Genomic DNA, 22447 nt, shown 5'->3' on the forward strand with positions numbered 1-22447 from the left:
AATCCTATCTCTAGTTATCTGTGAGAAGAGGCCAACCCCCGGCTCCCCCCACCTCAGGTAGTTGTAGAGAGCTCCATGGACTTGGTTAGGCTTGACCTACCCTTCTGCCCAGTGACAGGGTCTCTCTAACTGTTGTGGCTGTGTCAGAAAGAACACCTTCTACAGATGTGTGGGACGTGTTGTGTGATAAAAAGGAGAACTTACAGCTTTACTGCCATTCATTTATCACCTGTATTGTCATGGATGCGATAACAACTGCTGCATCAGTAGTAATTGCAAGACATTTATTTTATTACACCATTTGGGCACACTAGTTACAGACCAGGACACAATTGCTATGGGCACTTTACAAACAAAGAACAAAGCAATGATCATGATTCAAGGACTTTACACTGCAAGTAGAAAACTAAGAGCAAAGGATGAAAATAGCAGATGGAAGCAAAAAAAGAGAGCAGCAAGACAGTATTGATCAGAGGACTCAGCACAGCAGCAGCCTAAATTGTTGTCAAACTGAATAATTTAAATTAGAATCCTGAGCATGGCGGAACTGATTCTCTTGTCCACTGCAGTGTCTTTGAGCTGTGAGCCTACCAAATTGAATAGCCTTATTCTTCAAAGACACTGATATAACAATACAATCAATTCTGCTTTGTCAGAAGATGTGTATCTTCAACATTGTTAATGACAGAAGGAGTTAAACCAGATCAGGTTATTCTGACCCTAAAAATACCCATCCAGCTGTTGGAGGGAAGTAAGACTAACAGTGATGCTGAAGATCACCTGCTCCTCTTCTCTCTATGAAGCCATTCCCTCTGTAAGGGATAGGTTGTTGTCTGCCTGGGAACTTGATTCACAGAAATATACACAAAATCGATAGGAACCAAACCATTACTGTTGTTCCTCATTTCTCCACAGCCCTGCGTGCTCATGCCTAGTGGGAGTGAGGTTTAAAAATATACAGATTAAATATATATATAAAAATAATAAAGTAATAATTATAATAGCACAAAACTGGAGAAGTGTTACCATCCTCGGGTAGGTAATATTGAGACAAAGGGGTTGTTCACAACACGAGTCCCCCAAGACTTCCCAAACCTCTTGCTGGTTTCTTATGGTTGCCTCCTGCTTCATGTGCACAGAAATTGAAGCAACAGAGTATCTTTTGCAGGGAGAGCATTTTCCAAGGGCAACTGGGCAGCTTTTGTACCAAGGAGAGTATGATGTTTTCATTCAAAGGCTGAAAACTCCATCATCTTGTTTAAACAGTAGATGCACTGCCTGAGCTGTAAATTCAGAGATGTGCACCTGGAACACATTGCATTTATTTTGACAGCTTTGCTTTCATACTTGATTTGCAGAAATGTTCTGCTATATCAAAGGGCACCTGAAATATATTTTCATTTTTCAAAAATTATACACATTTACTGGTAACTACCTTAATCATCAGCTATTACATCGTCCCTGTGGGATCCTACTCTAATCTAACCATGCTTTTGCAAAAGGGCACTGATAATATGTCTTTCAAAGTCTTCTCAGTGGCCGCGTTTTTGTTGTTGTTTTCAAGAAAAAGTTTGGGTAACATAAAGATAATTAGTTCCTACCTTCCTAAATTCAGCTATATATATATATATATTATTTTTTTTCTTCGCAAAGAACAAACAAAAACAACAAACTTTTAAGAAAAAAATAACTTTACTGAGTCAAAGACAGAATGTAAGAGACAGCTTCTGGAAAAATGAAGCTGCTTTTATTATTATTTATCCATCTTGCTAGTCACTCACCATTCGCTTTGTTTGTTCTAGTTCTAATTCTAGTTGTCCTGTAATAAGGTCTTTTAATCTTCTTTTACGAGGACTGGGATGAAAAGGCAATTGTTATAGTGCCTTTAACCCTCTCTTTCTGCATTCTTGATAGAAATTGTGTTGGCTTTTTTTTTTTTTTTCCTCCCCCAGACATTTTCCCTTCTGTATTTAAAAAAAAAAAAAAAAAAAATAAAGAATATTTAAGTTGTGGCACCCAGCTACCCACTGATTTCAGGATACTTGAAATAAATTTTTGTAAAGTCAGGTAGGTGGAAAGAATCAGAAAGCCAAAATTCAACCAAGAATTCTGTGTTGTGCTTTTTAATCTTTGACACACACTTAAGAAACCTAAAGTAATCTGACTGATGTGTCCATTTCCTACATTCCACTGAAATGTGCACATTACATAGGGACAATTTTAAGCTAAAGTTTTTGACAGTGGAACCTCCTCCAGGGTCTCTTTTATCTGTGTTTAAATGTCTGGTCAGCTGCAGTTATTGAACACTGGTCAATATGCAGTGAAACTATGCAATATGCAATAAATTTATTGAAAAAACAACAACAACAACAACAACAAACCCACACCATTACAGCATGTTCAACACTGGATCATTAAAAAAGACATCAAGGTATGAATTTAGACCTAAGGCATTAGCCTTTATTTAAGATGTAACATAAATAAACCTGGCTTATGTATTTATGTATTTATTTATTTGCTATTCTGGGAGGCATAAAAGGACCAGATTCTGGCTGCACAAAATATGCTGGAAATAACTTATAACTTGCAAGGCATTCAAAGTATTCTTTTTTCTATTAATAAAATTGTGATAGTTCTTAAGAAATGGATGTGAGGAAGACTTGCAGTCTGCCCATGTAAGTCTGTTACACGTATACACAGGGTACATCTCAAGTGCTCTGTTTATGCCCTCACTGGCACCCTGCCACATTTGAAGAAATTAAAATTACTGGATAAATTTCTGCCACTGATTACAAACATTTGAACAGTAAACAATAGTAAAAAAAAAATCTCACAGCTTAAATGCCACACATGCACTTGACAGATGCATAAAGAAGTTTTTTTTTTAACCTAAGATCAGAATAAGGACTCTTAAAGCATTGCGTAAATACCTGATGATGACCACACATAAAGGTGTATGTCAAGTTTTCACAGACAAAAGATACCTTGTAGTCAATGGTCCCTACACTCATTCGTAGGTTTCCACTCAGACAAAGCTAGTTGGTTCTCTGCAGAAGTGATGTGGTTTAACCCGGCCAGCAGCTAAGCACCACACAGCCGTTCGCTCACCCTCCCCTCTCCCTCTCTGGGATGGGGGAGAGAAACAGAAAGAAATGAAAGCCTGTGGGTTGAGATAAAGACGGTTTATTAGGACAGAAAATAAAGGAAAATAATAGTAATGATAATAGTACTACTACTGATAATGTGTACATAACAAGTGATGCACAATGCAATTGTTCACCACCCGCTGACCGATACCGAGCCTATTCCCAAGCAGCCGGTCCCCCACCCCAGCCAGCCCCCCTATATGAACTGGTCAGCATGATGTCAGATGGTATGGAATACCCCTTTGGCCAGTTTGGGTCATCTGTCCTGGTTCTGTCCCCTCCCAGCTCCTCCTGCACCCCCAGCCTCCTCACTGACAAGGCAGTGTGAGAAGCTGAAAAGTCCTTGACTCAGTATAAGCACTGCTCTGAAGCAATTAAAACAATGAGGAGACATTTCTTCTCAGAAAGAGCAGTCAGGCATTGGAACGCGTTGCCCAGGGTAGTGGTGGAGTCACCGCCCCTGGGGGTGTTCAAGGAAAGGTTGGACCTGGTGCATAGGAACATGGTTTAGTGGGTTGACATTGGTAGTAGGGTGATGGTTGGACCAGATGATCTTGGAGGTCTTTTCCAACCTTAATTTTTCTATGATTCTATGATTCTATGATATCCAAGAGCACAGTGAAGCCAGACTGGAGAAAACAAATCGTCTAAAGCAGATGAGCATAACTCAGGAGAAAAAAAAAATCTAAAAGGGATACAGACTGAATTTTATTTCTTCACACCCTCACCCTCCTTACAAGGGTGAGGAGTGCCTGAGGCAGCCACTGGTTGTCAAAGGAATGACAGTGTGGATTTGGGCACAGGTACACTCTTTAAGGCCAAAAAATCTTAAACTGCTTCTCCCAGCTTAGAAAAGGGCTGGAGCAACAGGAGCTCCCTTGCTTGTGGTACTGCAAGGCTCCAGGTACTGAGGTTTCTATGAACAGATCCTGTGATATTTATCATAAAATTAGCTGTTTTTAAGTCCTGTGTGAGAGAATATGTCTGTCATTTTTAAACACACAGTGGTGAGGATAGAGGTCTTTGGAAAGACATTAGAGAACAGCAGCAGTCTCATGAAGCTGGTCTGTGTTTGCCTTAGAATGTTGTGGGCAAGCTGCATTTCTTAAAAGCACCAGTGTGAGCAAGTGAAGGGATGTCAGAGTGTGGATTAGACTGGACTAGAATATAAGCATTACTGCTAATTCCCAAATTAAATGTCATGATGAAAAAGCCTGCCAGAGGTGACCTGGACTTATATATGAAAACTCTCCAGCTATCAGGGATCTCAGGGATCTCTAGAAAATGTGGGTTGTCTCTGGTTTAGCCTTATGAAGAAAAAAAGATTTGGCAAAAATATTTAAAATTCCATCCTTGAAAATGTTTCCCTATCTTTAGCTGCAGATTTTTAATTGAAATAGAGCCTGCAGATGTTATTGTGCTCCTCTGCCTGTGCAGTCTTTGTGTAATGAGCAAGAATATTTCACCTTCTTGCATCTTATTAAAAACAGCGTTCAGGAACTTGCAAAGCCAATGCCCATTCTTCATCTGACGAAAACAAGAAATACAAGAAACAGTATCTATATTGTGGCTTTTATTGTTTGCATTTTGGAATTAGGGTGTGTCAAGCTCAGGATACCATTTCCATAAAAATAGCACTTCACTGGCTGTACTGATAGAAAACATGATATTCATTATGGAAAATAGTACTGTAAAGGATATGGGAAACATATTTTGCCCCTCATTCTGTATCCTTGGCACATGCAGGCCTGTGCTGAAATTAGGGCAATCCTCAAGAGCAAGCTTCACAGACTCAGGTGTCTGAACATGGGAAGTGACATAATAATTAAAAATCACTTAACTGAAGACGCTGCAAAGGTGTATGACTGGAATTATAGTGGAATATGGTCCTGCTCTGACCACTTTATGGGCATATGACTGACTCAGCAAGGTCTGATTCTCCACCACTTACAAAGGAACAAAGAAAAGAGAGACACCTTGGTGGAGTTGTTGTCACTGAGAGGAAAATTAGTTATCAAATTTTAATAGACCTTGACATTCAAATAAAAGCAAAGAGGAATCCATCCATTAAAGGTTTACTCCAGATTTTTTTACACATGACAGAAGTGTCAACTGGCTGGGACTAGTTAAAGATCAAGCTCTGTGTAGTCTTGGTTCTTCATAACCAGATATTTTTTACTGTAAGATATTGGCTATATTTGCCTTGAACTTGCGTAAAGCGTCATGGGTTTACTCAGCTAGGCAGTCAAGCTCCACCACAACTGCTCTCTCATTCCCCCTTCTTAAAGGAAAAGGGGGAGAAAATACAAAGAAAAGGGCTCAAGAGATAAGCACAGGGAGATAACAATCATCACCACAGGCAAAACAGGCTCAGCATAGGGAGAATAATACCTTTTATTGCCTATTACTAACAGGGTACAGCAGTGAGAAACAAACAAACAAACAAACAAACAAAAACCACCTTTCCCCCATCCACCCTCTTCCACCTCCTCCCTCTGAGCAATGCAGGGGAATGACGAATGGGGGTTGTGGTTAGTCCCTGACGCTTCATCTCCGCTGCTCCTTCATGGTCACTCTCTGCCCCTGCTCCATGTGGGGTCCCTGCCACGGGATGCCGTCCTTCCTGAACTGATCCTGTGTGGGCTTCCCCCAGGGAGCAACTCTTCAAGAACAGCTCCAGTTTGGGTCCGTAACACAGGGTCCATCAGGAGCAAACTGCTCCAGCACAGGTCCCCCACAGGCGGCAGCTCCCCCTAGACCCCCTGCTCCTGCGTGGGCTCCTCTCCACGGGCTGCAGCTCCGGCCCGGGGCCTGCTCCTGCGGGGGCTCTCCATGGGCCGCAGCCTCCTCCAGGCCACATCCACCTGCTCCACCGGGGGCTCCTCCACGGGCTGCAGCGTGGAGATCTGCTCCGTGTGGGACCCATGGGCTGCAGGGGGACAGCCTGCTCCACCGGGGGCCTCTCCACAGGCCGCAGGGGAACTGCTGCTGCGTGCCTGGAGCACCTCCTGCCCTCCTGCTGCACTGACCTCGGGGTCTGCAGGGCTGCTTCTCACTCCTTGCTCTCCCAGCTGCTGTAGGTTTTTTGTTTGTTTGTTTGTTTGTTTTTCCTTTCTTAAATTTGCTATCAGAGAGGCAAAAACAACATCACTTATTGGCTTGTCTCTGGGCAGTGGTGGGTCCTTTTTTTCAGCCAGTGGGAGCTGGCTGAAACTGGTCCTTATCTAACATGGGGCAGCTTCTGGATTCTTTTCGCAAAGGCCACCCCTTCAGCCACTCACTACCAAAACCTTGCCGTGTAAACCCAATACAATGAGTTAGTAATAGAGTTAAGAATAGGCAGGGTGAATTCAAGTGACCAATAGAAAGGTGATGATACCCTAGTAGTTTAGACTAGAGCTTGACAGTTTTCACAGGATTAAGCACCTGTGCTTAGACCAATGCATGACAGCAGAATTATGGTTATACAAATGTTCTGCTTTCCATTTATTGAAACCAACTTGGTGCTATAACTGATTGTAGAAAGTTGCATAACAGTATACTTATTCCAAAAATGTAAATCACTCTTTTGTCCTGTACTTGCATTCATGGAGTGTTTTCAGTTAGTGTTTTCATAATCCTGTGAGATTCTGGGGGGAAGTGGACTGGGAATTCAGGATTCAGCTGATGAGATGATGTGCAGAGTCTGTATGAAGTGTGGATTTCATTCACTTTGAAAGTCATCTGATCTTATTACTGAGCATTTTTGTAACTTGCTGCTAGGAGACAATGATTGGTAGCTAACCTTCCACTTATAACTTGGAGGAAATAGAAGCAGCAGCTCTTTTGCAGCTGGTAGCCTAGACCTGGTCATTAGTCTGTCTGGGGTAGCTGACTGTCTGACTGAGACAGGTTTTATATACATAAGACAGACTGAAATATTCAACCCTGCACCTTAAAAAGAAAATGCAGTGCATTTGTTCTTTTGTTTGTTCTTTTTATTGTACATTTACTCATGTAAAAGTGAAGCTGAAGTGAAGTGGAGCATGTCTTCATGATTGGCTCTTTCAAGACACATGGGACAAAATTAGTAAAGCGCGAGTATACAGACCTTGCAAAAGGGAAGGAAGGGAAGATTTACCACACTAGTTCTTGATATTGGCTGTGACTGCCAATTTTTGCTGCAGACATTAGCAGTTTTCAGGATGGACTAACCCAGGATCTGTCTTCATACTTCAAGACCTAATAATTGCTTCTTTGTTTGGAGGCCTGCAAGCATAAAGCATGTTAACAGCAAGACCTGAAGAGCAGCTAAATCAGTAGTGAAAAAACACAGCTTGGGAGATCCAGCCACATGAAATAGATGGTTGTTCAGGGGTTTAATGTCTGTGAAGATAAATTTACTGTTCTGAGTGTTGCCTTATTTAGTCTTTTCTGGACTTGGAGAAGCTATTTTAATCACTTTTAAATTTTTTTTAACGCAAAAGCTATTTTTGTTGCTACAAAATTATGCAGAAATACATGGCAAACTGCCTTGAAATCATCATACCCACACGGAACTGGCAAAAGGCCCAAATCCTGTACTTCACTTTGCATGTGAGAATTTTCTCACAGCTCCCATTCCAGTTTCCTATTAAGACAAGGTCCTGACCCCCATAGGCCTCTGGGACAGCTCACTGAAAAATGAAATAATGGGAAAACAGGATATCTTAGGAGACCACATTTTGGAAAGAAAGAAAAAAAATTCTGGGGATCTTCTCTGTTCTTTCTTTGCTTTGTTTGTTTTACAATTGCAGTAAAATAGGTAAGACAATGCAGAGTGTGTGGAAGCAGTAATCTGAAGATAGCACTCACTGCTGCTTGTTTGGAAGAAAAGATGACTTCAGCAAGGGTAAAAGATCTGCTGCTTGCTCTCAAACAAGGGGCAGCACTAACAACCTTGACATAACCTTGATTTTAGCAAGGTGTTTAACAGTCTCCCACAACACCATAACTGACAAGCTAGTAACATATGAACTAGAGAGGTGGATGATAGAATGGGTGGAAAGCTGCTAAACTGCAGAAATGAAGGGTGCGATTACTTGCTCAAAGTTAAACTGGCAGCTGGTCACAAGTGGGGTTCCTCAGTATTGTGTCTGTTTGGGTCCCATTGGATGCATTACCCTTACAACCAATTTGGATGATGAGATTGAATGCACCATTACAGAGTCTGTGTATAACTCTAAACTTGGAGGAAGAGTAGATACTCTTGAAAGAATAGTCACTGTTCAGAATACCAAGCTAACAGCAATTATATGAGGTTTAACAAAGATAAAGTCCTGCACCTGGAACAGAATAATCCCAAGCAGCTGAACAGGCCGGAGTTTGTCTGGTTTGGGGGCAGCCTTACTGGAAAGATGCTGGAGGTCCTGGGAGGCAGCAAGCTGACCAGAAGACAGCAGTGTGTCCTCTCAGCCATGAAGACAAACCATGTCCTGGGCAGCATCACCAAAACAGCCAGCAGGTCAAGGGATATGTTTATTTCAACTTCCTTGACATTCATGAGGCCACACCAAGAATATCATGTCCAGTTTTGCTCCTCTCAGTTCAGGAGAGATGTTGAAAAAATGGAATGCCGCTAAGGTGATGAGATACCTGGCATATGAAGAAATGTTAAAGGAACTTTCTTTGTTCACCCTAGAAAAGAGAAAACTTGTGGGATATAACCACAGTCTTCCAGTGCCTGCAAGGTAGTTATAGAGAAAATGGAGGTACTCTCTCCACAACGATACACAGTGACAGCTCAAGAGGCAATGGGAAAAAGTTTCTTCAAGGAGAATTTTAACTGGATATGTGAAAAAATTCTTTGTTGTGAGAATACTGGAACAGGTGGCCCAGAGAAGTGGTGGCTTCTCCCTTGCTGGAAATATCCAAGTCTTGGCTTGCCAGGGCCCTGGATAACCTGTGTTCAGCAGGAGGTTGAACCAGATGCTCTTCAGAGGACTCTCTCAACCTGGACTTTTCCATCACTCTATGATCCTATAAGTAAAGTATCTGGATTGCTTTCTTTTAATTTGGAAGTCAGATTAAGCTTTAGAAAGAAAAAGAAGGAACAAAGGAAAAAACGAAAAACAGGTCACACCATGAAAATGAAAAAGAGAAATGAATGGAGGAAAAACATGGAAGCAAAATAGAGATGCATGATTCAGTGACACATTGCCATCACAATTTCGCAAATATTGGCTTAAAATTGCCATATTGAAGCATCCATTCCCTCATTAATTTAAATATTTGCTCTTGTAGAGTTTTCTGCCTCTTTCTTTATCACCTTTTCCTTCTGAAGAGAAAACATCGTGTACTGCTGGGCACTGGAGCTTCCTGGTATGAAAATGATTTTGATACAGCTGCTGTGCCCAGACTTCACATTGGGATCAAGATAGTAAGCACAGATTCCAAGGGAGGAAACACGTTTTGTGATTAAAAGAGATTCTATGAAATGTCATTAAACACGTAATTATTCTCTAAGTAAAGATGCCTTGGAAGAAAAAAAAAGAAAAAAAAAGATGACGGTAAACTAAGCACAGATCTCAATATGTGTGCAGCTGCACTCTTTTCCATTGATTTTAAAAGAAGTTACTCAAGGCACACAAATTTCTAGTGAGCAAAAAAGAGACAGATTCATTTCAGAAAACTCTTCCCAAATGCAATGAAAAGATCTTTGAAAGGCGAGTTAAAATAAAAGGGAGAAAACACTGGTGTGTCTCATTTTAAAGCTGAATTAATTTTTTCATGTGACATGATCTATTGAACAGTCTGGGCCTGATTCTTGCAAGGACTCATGACAGTAATGGGATCACTCACATTCATTAAAAGTAAGCAGTATATAAAACCTATGCAAAGTCACCAACCATTAATTACATTTGCTTTTATTTTTTATTTTAAGACTTTGTGTCCAGGATGTTGTTGACCATGGCATCCCAGTCTAGCAGAACAAAGCTTTCCCCACTTCCTAAAGGTGAGCTCATTGTATCTCCTCACTGATTTCTTTTTCCAAATGCCTGTCATACACAGCCATAGAATGTACTGGTTTTGTGCACTACAGCAGGCACTTTTTGATTTAGCAACTTGAATGTTTTTTTTTTCTTGAGATTTCAGAGCTGTTGTTCTCAATCCTCTTTAGCTATTTAAGTAATGCTGTGCAAAAGAGTATTAGCTGACAAAAGATGCTGCTTCTATTTGGTTACTGCTCCAAGCATCATCACTTTTTAGACATCTGTTGTGCAGGAAGGATAGAAGTTTCTGTCTTATAGTGGCATTTGACTTTAAGAGGTATCAAGTGAAATACCCAAGAGGACAATGTGTTTCTCATCTCCAGTTTCAGTAATAGTGTCCTGTTCATTTTTCCTTCTTTTAAGTCTTCAAGTTTACTCTGAAATAAGTACAGAAACAAACAAACAAACAAATAAAACCATATTTTTTCATATGTGTGGCTGTTTTTCTATAGTTCTCTACAATTTCAAAACTTCTCTTTAGCCAAACATTTCCCAAAGTATCACAGACTGTTTTCAAAAGATTTGATGTAAAAGGTACTTGGCTCTGGTGAGGCTGCACCTCCAGTACTGTGTTCAGTTTTGGGCCCGTCACTACAAGAAGGACATTGGGTGCTGGAGCACATCCAAAGAAGGGCAATGAAGCCAGTGAAGGGTTCAGAGAACAAGTCTTATGAGGAGAGGCTGAGGGAGCTGGTTTTGTTTAGAGTGGAGCAAAGGAAGATCAGGGGAGACCTTATGATGCTCTGCAATTGCCTTAAAGAAAGTGGTAGTGAGGTGAGTATTGCTGTCTTCTCCCAAACACCAAGTGACAAAACAAGAGGAAATTGCCTTGAGTTGCACCAGGGGAGGTTTAGACCACATATTAGGAAAAAAACCTTCACTGAAAGGGTTGTGAAGTATTGGAACGGGCTGCCAACGGAAGTACTTGAGTCCCTAGAGGTCTTCAAAACCTGTAGATGTAGTGCTTAGACATGGCTTAATGGTGGACCTGGCAGTGCTAGGTTAAAGGTTGGACCAGATGATCTTAGAGGTCTTTTCCAACCTGAATGTTTCCATGTTAATTTTTTTTTCATTTGTTTATTTGTTTGTTTGTTTGTTTTCCTTTTCTGAAACTTCTTTAGAATAGTTTGCTGCTGTACTTATCACAACCAAAATGTCTTCCCAAATCTTAATGTTTGGCAGAAATGAACGCAACAAAAACTGATTGTCATATGTAACTTAGTTACCTAGTGTTCTGCCACATTCTGGGGCCTTAGGATCCAGCTAACCTAGAGAACAGCTGAGTAAAATACTTTATCATAATCTGTGGGCTTGAATTGTCTGCAAGCATCTGGGTGATTTCACATTATAAATGCCAAATAGTGGGCCAAACTCTCAGTTGATCTATATTGAGAGTGTGCTTAAATCATGAGCAGTATGTCATTGTTGCATCCAGTTAGCTATAGTAAAGCTTACATTTATTTCAAATAACATTGTTTTTGTGTAATTAGGTTCAGCACACATTCAGATAAATGCAGTTTGCTGCAGAATAATTTTCTTCTGGTCACAGAAGCATCCATCTGCATGTATCTATCTTGGGCCAGTTACGGTGAGCTGCTTCTTGGTTCTGGTCAAAGAATAGCTTGAGAGGAGTGCTCAACTACAGTGTTTCTGCTGAATATCTAATTAGCGTGGAAATGCATTGATTTTTAATGTATTATTATTATTTTTTTCTCTTCAAGCATAAGAAGAGCATTAAGAGAGTCGCCACTTAAATAATTTGCATTTTTTTTTCTAGCGGATGTCTAGCCTACACTTATAAATTAAACACACAATAAGAATGGTGTCCAGCCTGATTAATATAGCAGTGTGGATGTCTTAGCAGAACTTCAGCAAGCAGTTCTGCAGAGCTTCTGATTCATAACAAGTTAAAAATAATATTTGCTTTTTAGAATTTTCTTTGACATAATCAAATTTAAAGAAGTTAAATGATCAGTCCACTCTGACTAATCACAGTTTCATTTCTTTCCTCATATAGACCCTGATATAAAAGACATAAACACTTGCTGATCAATATAAAAATTTCCATATTATCAACTGAGTAACTGATGGAGTTTCAAGGTGGTAAAACATCTTGGCCCAGAGAAGAGGAATCAGAATGCAGAGCTAAGGGAGTAGTTTGGGAAGCCTGAATCAGGCCTGTGCTTAGTCCCCAAGGGTGATCTATTGCTCTGTGACTACTTGCCTTCCAGCTGTAGCCAGTAAGCTATACTATACTCAGGTACTTTCCCAAACTGCCTTGGATGGAAGTCAAACACTTTTCTGAAGGGGTTCCAGTAAGGCCTTAGATGCTGACCATGCCAGGAATTATTGTCTAAAAAAAGCTAAATTTAAATCCCATCACTGTTAATATCAGCTTAGCAGCAAAGATATTGCAGCAAAGACCTCAGAGACACTCTTCAGAGAGTTTCTGGAATTTTAATCCCCTTGGTAATCAGTCCTGCTCCACAACAGTGCTGGGGAACAATTATCAATCACATGCTGAGGAAGTTTTACTGATGCAGGGGTTTAAATAAAGCAAGCTGTTGAAGCCTTTTCTCACTGTTACCAGTGCCAACTCAGCTACATTGGTAATAACACGGGTGGAATATTTTTTTGGAAGACTTTTCTTAGAAGAGGGCTTATATACAGCTGTAACTTCTTTTGAAACCCTGTAGAAACATAATCACAGTAGCACAGATAAAATCTTAAATTTAAACATTAATTTCCATTTTGCTTCAAAAAGTTCTTGCTCTGTTTCAGAGCAGGAAGCCTAGTCATCTATTCGGTTTGAGAACAGCGTTTATAGCATAAGTATTTAAGGGAAATTAAAAATAAAATAAAATTGAAGTTTATTGGATAAACTTTCATAACTTTTATGAGTACTGATTTCATAATATTCTGTCAGCAGTTGTTTGCTTTGAAACCAAAGCAGTCTCAAAGAAAAGTTCAATGTGACTACTCTACCTGTTCTCTGGTACATGTACTTGGGGACCTGTTCTTTGGGAACGTTAAAATTTAACCTAAAGTTTCACTTGCTTGATTGTGTGTGGTTTGATATAGTTAAAACTAACATGATATATAGTCATTGTTTTTAGTATGCTGAGGTACACGAGAATTTAAAGAGAATTTAGGAATTAAAAATTTTGCTGTGGAAAAAACATTTTTTCATTGTGACCAACCCTCAGATTTGCATGATTACATTCTGCCCTTTTTTTAAAAAAAATGCTCCTTAGATCAGTAAGCTTTGGAGAACAAAGAACAAAACTCAATAATTTACTGGAAATTAAACAGCAACCAAAAATCAATGTATTAAACAGTGTTATGAAATGTGAATTTTCACACATTTCCAATTTATTCTTGAGAATAAATAGTTCTGCCATGCACTAAGAAGGTCCACGTGGTCCACAACTGACTTATAAAAACAAAAAAGTCATGCCAAGTAGTTACAAGGACAAAAGAGCCCTTTCTGGGTCTTTGAAAAGGCATGAAAATGGCACATATTGGATTTCACCAAGTTGTTATGTCTCCAAACAACAGCCTATCACTCTATCTGCTATGAGTTGGCCCCAGCTTCAGGAGTTCACCATCTCCCTTGCTCAGACTTAGGGACATGTGGTAAATAAGGGCAGCAACAGAATCACTCTTAGGTTTCTCTTCCCCATTTTTCTCTTCCCCATTTTTCTCTTCCCCTCTGCTGTCAGATCTAGGGGGAAGATCAAGGGAGCTACCCAAATGGGCATCTGTGCCCTTCTGTGAGGACCTTGGGAAGGATCTAGTGGCTTCTTGGCCTTCCTAAATACTTTTCTTTGGGAAGCAGGAGAGGGACTGGCAAGCAATTACCAGGGAAATTTCAGAGAAGACTGCTGTCACTAGGAGGCTGTCTGTAGGTTTCTATAACCCATGACTTCCAGCAAGATCTGGACAAGTTGGCATCATTTATACATGCTGGCATTGTGCCAGTGGCTAATCAGGACAGGAAGTCCCACTGAAGGACTTCTAAGTACTCAGAGTGACATTCAGCTCCTAGGCATTACATGCATCTCCTTCTTTAATATAAGAGGACAAACAATGTAAATGTTTTACAATAAAATCTATAATATATTATGTGCAAAAGTAAAGATGAGACACACTAATGATATCATTCTTACAGAGATGGCTTTTAGTCTACACAACAATATTTGAAAGAAGGTGTGAGCTTTCCAGGATAATTTTGTCAACATTTTCTGCCCTCTAATTTTTAGGACACTTGTAGCAGAAATGGTGGGTTTTCACAAGCCACTTTGTTCAGGCTGAATGTCTGACTGCTAATTACATTCGATATATGTTCTTATTCTAGTGCATCGAGTTAAATACATTCACAGATGTTTTAAATACCTTCTCTCTGAATGGCTATTTCTGTCTAATGTTATCACTATGTAGTGACTTCAGGTTACAATTAAGTCTATAAATTGTGTCTATAGTGTCTTGCAAAGACATTTTCTGTCAGGTTAAGGTTTCCATTGTACTTGTTTATTTGTAACCAGTTTTTTACTGCTTCTTTCTTTTTACCATGAATGTACTCCGGTACCTCAGGGTTTAAACGCCTTATAACGTACGACAGCCCTGGTATGACAATGATGGCAGTGTGCACTGCCTTTGTACAGAACAATAGAAAATTTGCAATCTTATGTTGCAAGTTATCTTTTGCTGGAATCATAGTATGGTCCACTCCCTTGAATGTCTGAATAAATCTTTCCACTAATCCCTTTTCAAAGATTAGAAAAGAGTGTAGGGGGCATTTGACATTTTTACTTTTGACAAATGGTTGATAGGCTTCATATGTAGATTATAAGGAATTTCCTCCATTGCCCATTTTTTTCCTCACTCTCCTATCCTTGAAAACAAGACTGAACATGTCCGCTGTTTGAGCAGAAAAAAAACACATAATTTGTACAGTACTTCAGGCAATCCAGAATGAGCATCTACCACAATCAAATAGACATGAACCATAAAAGGCTTAGTATATGCCACATGGATTTGCTGCCATGGGGCTCTTGAATTATCATAGTGATGAAATAAAGTATATCAGGAATGCATTGTATTGACTGATGTAGATTCCATGTCTTCTTTTGGTGTATCAATCCTGTTGTCAAAAAAAAAAAAGAAAAAAAAAGTTCTGGGAGATAACTTACATTTTTATATTTACAAGCTACCCTTTGTGTCATTTTTAGACTAGGGGTGTTCTGAATACTATAGGAGGAGTTGTTCAAGTGCCATACATGACAATGCATGTGTGGGTATTATTCTGTGCAAAGTTCAAAACAGATGTTTGTAGCTATTCATTCCTAATGGAGATTCTCTTTAGTCTAGCTGACTTTCATTTGCTTTTATGGGGTAGTTGTCACCTGCTTACTTTTGTATTCATAATATTTATAGCAGCAAGTCCAACCGGGAATGCATACTTTTATCCCAACTGCTATTTTTAATCTTGAAGAGTAATGGAAAGCACCCAAAAGTATTGGGTATATATCCAAAGTTGTGCTGCCAACATATCTAAAAATTCCGTCTTTCAGCTGACATTCTAAACTTTCAATTCATAATCTGTTTAATTTTCTTTCCATATTTTTCAGTGACCACTTTATATATTTAGATCTTTAGGGACAAGTACAGTTTTTCCTGGTATGTTTGAAGATGACTCCTCGAGAACTCTGCAGATACCGCTGGGAGGTGATCAAGTTATTTGTCATGAACTTCAATAACAAACATATTATTCAGCTATCCAAAATGCTTTGCATAATATAGCCCATGTAGTTTTCTAAACAATAGTTGCAAATGTTATTTAAAACTCTGGTACCTGAAGTATCTAAGTCTGGTATCTGAAGTAAATCCGTATCTGTGAGTTCATTGTTACATTCTTCAGTCTCCATTTCTAAGTTTGTTATGACAAAGTCCATCTTCTAGAAATACTATAATATATGTGTTATGCTAGTAAAAAGAATAGTGGCCAGAAGTCAAGTCTGGGTTAATTTAAAAATCATTAGAATTATGGGCAACCTCATTAAAGTACTATCTACTTTAGGGAAACTATCTCGTTTATTACATATAAACACAATTAAAATCCTGAGTCCCCCCATGTTAAGTTCTCCCTCTATTTCAGACAGTCACAGAACTGACTGACAAGGTTTTCAAAATGTGGCTGTGTTCCCTCTTTGGGCACAATTCTTGTTTTTGCATTGTAAGGTGGTAATGTCATCCTTTTCCAAAAGTGCAGCAAATTGCTATGTGGGGATGGAGTTCAAAATTAGACATATGTTTGGACAGACAAACCAAATCTCTCTCAGCTGTTCTTTATGAGAGAATACAAGTCATTTCACAACATAAAGATTTAGCACATGCTATTTAGAGTTTTGTTCTCTTTTATTATGTATTAGCACACAGGGGAGGAAGAACTTCTATGTGTGCTTTTGGAAACACTAATATTTTCTGTAGCTTTACAGTTTTTGTAGTCTGGGATGACACTGCTGTGAAATCACAGAAACAGGAGTCTCCAGTTTCATGCTGCTTTTAAACTATTTCTCCAGCCATCTTTGAAAGGATCCCCCAAATCCTATATTTATTATCCTTTCCACTAAATGGTTGTAAAGATGCTAGATCATTCTCAGTGTATTCCATTCTGTCATATGAGGTTTATGAACAGAGTGTTTTCTTTTTGGTCCCAGCTTACTTATTGCGAAGTTTTCATGATTCTGTTGAAATTTCCTGGCATGTCCAATGGTAGTTTCTGTTGAAAAAGCTATTCTTGTGTATGGCTTTGGATGAGATATAACAATACCTTTTCAGAAATCATACATTTTACATATGGCGAGTGGACCAGATCCTTGATGTAACACTTTCATGGTTTCATTTGGCTTTAAGTTCTACCTGTACATTAATAATGTTCTGCAGTCACCTGAGGATGTTGAGACAGATGACTTTATGGAATTTGAACAATCTCAATGTACATTTTATCTTTTAGTTTGATGAAAGTTGATAGGCTTCACAGCTGAATATAGTTTTAAATCCCATCACATCTTGTGAAATAATTTCCTTTAATACAGTGTTTCAGTCCCTCAACATAGGTATGAGCAAGCCTACCAATTTCTGCCGAGCATTCAACACTTTTTTCTTCTGAACCGTCCAGTATTCTAAACTCTTTCCTCTTTTGTTCAAAAAGTTTTTCTGTTCAAGACAACACAGAGTAGAACTTGCTAAAAAGTAGATGTTCTTTGTTTTTTACTTGTTTTGTCAGAAATATCATTTCAACAACAAACCAAATTCATGAAGCTTTAATTGGGAAAAGTTTCCTGGGACTGGAAAGGAATTTCTGTTCAAAACAAGAGGTAAAGACTGTATTCCCAGAACAGCCAACTACTTCGATGTATAATGCATTTATATAAAAAAACACTGCCTTGAATCTCTGTTCTGCCTAATTCAGACCAGGACCTTCAACCAGCAGTTCCACATTCCAGTCCCATGCTTGACAACCAAGTTATGGATTATTCTACAAGGAAGGAGGTCACTCTTGGTTTCATTTGTAAAGAGAGGAAAACAAACAAACAAACAAAATAAAACAACAACACAACAAAACACACCACAAAACAAATAAAGACAATCTTACCACCTTGATGTGAAACAGGAATACTTTAAAATCTTGCCTTTTTTTTTTTTTCCTTACAGGGATACAAATCTGCTGGTCTGTCATTCACAGTGTTGCATGATTCAGTTTTTAGACCTTGGGCATATGAGTGGATTTGATTAAGTTGTTATCTTAATGAAATACTGTTCTTCCATTGAGCTGCTACAGCTGACCATGTGCACATTTTAGTGCAGTTTCATTAAAGTCTCTCAATTGCATTTGTTCAATTGCCTGTAGCAGTAGTTTCACTTTTGGAACGCTACACTTTGCTCCATCACTCTATTGCATTCTTGGAGAAGGACTCAGTGTCATTTTTAGTTGTTTTTTGATTGAAACTGCAATTGCTGCAAAATCAGATGAGATTATAAAACTCATGCTATTTACCCATCTTCCTGTGAGAGGTCTTGGAGCACCACAACAGAAAATAATTAAGACCAAGGGAAATGTCTCAACTCTTTAAAAGGGTACAATCCAGCCTTTACACCCTGTACTCTGTTTTACATTGTTCTCACATTTCAACATAATGTTCGATATAAGCACTCAAATCTTCAGGCCTTGCTTGTAACTGCAGAAATCATTGGGGACTCTGGGGCAACTTGGCAAATTGCTTTTTTTTTTTTTTTAAACTACTTTGCATGTTACATGAAGGAGAATTATCTCTAGTATGTCTTCTTAATAATGATATTCTATCAGACTATTAGGTCTTGACTAATATAACATCCTTCTTTAACTTGGTGTAATAAGTTCAACATTTTTTTTCTTTTTTTCCTTTTCCTAGGGATGAAATCCCAAGGAGAAGCTTTAACAACTACATAAATAATTCTTCCAAAAGTTTTGGCACTGTCTTTTTTTTTTTATTTCCTTTAGGAACAGAGTAATTTTTTTCTATACTACCCAATGTAATTTATTTTACAAGTTAACATTAATTTTAAACATGCAGCATTGTGTTAACAATTAGCAAGCTCCTAATCAGGTACTTAGTGGGTTCAGCTAAAAGTATTCCCTGAAGTTTGCCTTTTTCTCTTTTCTACATAACAAAATTAGCCCTACAGACATTCTCTGCCCACACGTAGTAATATAATGATGATCACAGTAATAGCTTGGTTCACAACCCATCTTTGATTTCTTGCCCTTGACATTCCTCCCTCTCTGGCTGGTCTACTTCTGCTTTACAGCTAAATGATTTATCATCCTGTCAGTGGATTTCTTTCACACCTTGTATTTCCATGCCCCATCCCCTGCCCCCCAGTAATTTTTATTTGTTGTTGCATGGGTTGCCAACGTCTTGACTGTTTTCAGAGTTTGACACCTGCGGTATAGTGTGTGGCTGTGAGAAGTTTGCACATTAAAAAAGAGGTTTAAGCAGTGGCTGAAAAAGTAATCATAGATAATCCATAGATAAATGTAACAACTTGCTTTCCACAAACACATTGGTAAGACACAAAATACTATGTCAATTATCTGTGTTATCCAACCAGGTCTAAACTCAGTTCCTCATGTTTCATACAGAGGTTCCCCTAAAACTATTTTACTGTTAATTAAAACCTTGCTATGGTGGGCCAGGGCTTTAAATGATGTGACAAACTGAAACAAAATTAGTATGAAAAGATCGATGTATGACAGTTCTTGTAGTAGAAGGCTCTGACTTAATTATAGAAGTTAAATTTAAGTTCAAAGCTACAGATGGTTTGTGTTATTATTAAGAAAAAAAATCAATTAACATTTTAAAAGCTCTCCCCATGTTAGCAATCAACCCACAAGTTAAAACACTCTTGGACTTGTGTAATAAGCTCCAGTTCTTCCAGTTACCTGGTGCTCAGCCAATTTCCCAACTGTGCCTATAATAGTGCATTAACAGCCATCCAGTCTGTTCCCCAAGCACAATATTGGATCTGTCACCACAACAAATTGCAGATCAGTGACCTCAGCGGTAGATGTTTAGTATTGTCTTTGGCCTGGGTGCTGTGTTTTTGATCCAAAACAAAGGCAGAGATTCAAGATAAACACCAGTGTTCTCTTTACCCTTGCATCTCATGTTTTAGAATTAAAGTGACACAGAGGAAACAACATTTTAAACAGTAAAAGAATGGGCCATTTCCTTCTTCTTTCCCATTTGTCTTTTAGGCGGTATACCTACTTGATGAAAATTACAACAGGAAAAGAAAAAGAAAGAGAAATAATGAATAACAGCTTGCTTTTCTCTGAAAGCAAGTGTAGAGAAGCAGTGTTCTTCCTAAGGCAAAGAGATTGTCAAAGCAACTAGGCTGGGATAAGTGCATTGGGTCAGCTGTGCAAGTTCCATCAGAGTGAGCAAGTGGTGGGATGTGCTGGAAGGGCTCTGCAGAGCATTGCTGATTGGATCCATCAATGCTCAGGACCTGGCATACATGATTTCTCCATTTGTTGTGGGGTTGCTTTGGACTACTAGATCTGAAGACTGAATCCCTCTCCACTACTACAGCAGACTAAGTGTAGTCCTGGAACACCTCTTCTGGTAGAGTGTCCTCTCAAGGCAGTCCAGCCTCGATGCACCTGATCTGATCCGCAATGTGAACCACAACACTATAAATACGGGTGATCAGAAGTCTCACTTCAAAAGGGTATTCCCAATCTAAATGACATGGGAATGTACATGACAATGTAGCTGTACCTAGGGAGTGAAATAATAATTCAGCAAGCTCAGTTTTGGTGTCAAGCAGCATGAATAACTAATATCCATGAAGCATTTTTATATTCATGGATAGAAAGTGCTATATCAATTTAAAACAGTCATCATTCTATTGCCATGCGCTCACCATCCCCTCTACTTTCAATAAATTATTGTATGACCTATAGAGACTGTCTGATAGATGAGGATGACTTCTTAATAATGCTTAAATCAAAATAGGTGCAGACATCCTGGAATTTAACTTTAAAAAAAAAAAAAAAAAAAAAAAAGGACTTTTTCCATTATAATGCAAATCTGGTGCCCACTAGCTACCCAGATAGCTGTCTCTATGCTCAGCTCCTGGGATAGATCTAAGGACACTGCACTAAGGATTATTCATTGTTACTGTAAGGCCAAGTGGATAATGCTACACCTCACAGGAGGAGCTTGCAGGAGCCTTTTGGACTCAAACAGCAAAATTTGTTCTCCTTCCTTCATTGTGTAAACTAAAGATATTTTTTAAGCTGATAGGTATTCCAGATTTAAATAAAGACAGTGAGACTATGGGTGTACAGTCAGTGTAGTCTAAGACGCTAACAAATAAAGCATCTGAAAGTGAATTTTGGTCAGGGAAAGCTTAAGCTGTTCATGACATGCTTATTCCAGCATCCATAAAGTAATACAGAACGGTCCTTTAGGGGGGCCCAAATTGGACTTTGGTAATGAAAACCTAGGCTTGATTCCTAGAACTACATTACTGCAGGTAAAGTTCAGCTTTATTTATGTGTAAACCACTCCATTTTATTATTATTATTATTTTTTATTGCTCAGTTCTGCAAAGGAGCTATAAGCCTCTGTATTCATATAAGCCCATACAGTCAGTCAGCACATGGAAATAACTCAACAAAAGTGATTTTTGATGTATCTTCTCCAAGCACCGTGCAGTTTTCCTGGGGTCTCAGCACGTTGTCCCTCCAAAAGGCTGTATGAGTGACAAAAGTGAAAGCACAGGGTCTCTGCATCATCAAGACAGGTGTGGATAGCCATTCATGGAGGCATGTGGAACTCCTTCTCATATAGGTACCCCTCCTGCTGCTGCCTTTGGAAAAGGAAAGAATTCTAAGTTGCCCCAAAACATGTCCAAAGGAATGCACACTTTACTTTCTCATGGGTGGGACCTGGTTAATCACAGAATCACAGAATTGCCTAGGTTGGAAGAGACCTCCAAGATCATCTAGTCCAACCTCTGTCCTAACACTAACAAGTCCTACACTAAACCATATCACTAAGGGCTACATATAAACGTCTTTTAAAGACCTCCAGGGATGGCGACTCAACCACCTCCCTGGGCAGTCCATTCCAATGCCTAAAATAATAATCTAATTCATTAGATTCTAATAATCTATTCGTTAGAGACGTAGTTTACAATTAATGCATTTCCACAGTTCCTTGCAACCAGCTGTCAAGAAACTTTTGAGCTCTTGCTGTTTACTGGTTATGGTGATAATCTAACATTAAATTTTATTTTGCATATTCCATTCACAAAACATCAGCTGTAACGGCATCAGCAAATTCCATATTTGTTTTTATCTTCACCTTCTACTAGCAGCTGTTGTCAAATAGACTTCTCAACAAAAATGGAAATTATTAAGATAAAATATATGATATACATTTATTTGATGATTTTTCTTCTACCTCAGGCTAAACTCCTTATCAAAAGCAAGTGCCTATAGTCAGATTTATTGATTTGTATTTGACGCTACTGGAAAAATAAGATCAAATCCAACAGAATTTGCTTGACAACTTTGAATCTACTCTTCTAATATTTAGTAAAACATAGATTATACATACTGTCAGGCACACTTAGAAAATTTTACTTCAGTCTGAGATGAAGACAGCCGAATCATCAAAAATCTATCTCAAGATTTATCTCTATGTTGCTCCTGTTTTTGTCTGTCTTTCCCCCTTC

The sequence above is a fragment of the Anser brachyrhynchus genome (genome assembly GCF_964034855.1).
Source record: "Anser brachyrhynchus genome assembly, chromosome: 2".
NCBI classification, from domain to species: Eukaryota; Metazoa; Chordata; class Aves; order Anseriformes; family Anatidae; genus Anser; species Anser brachyrhynchus.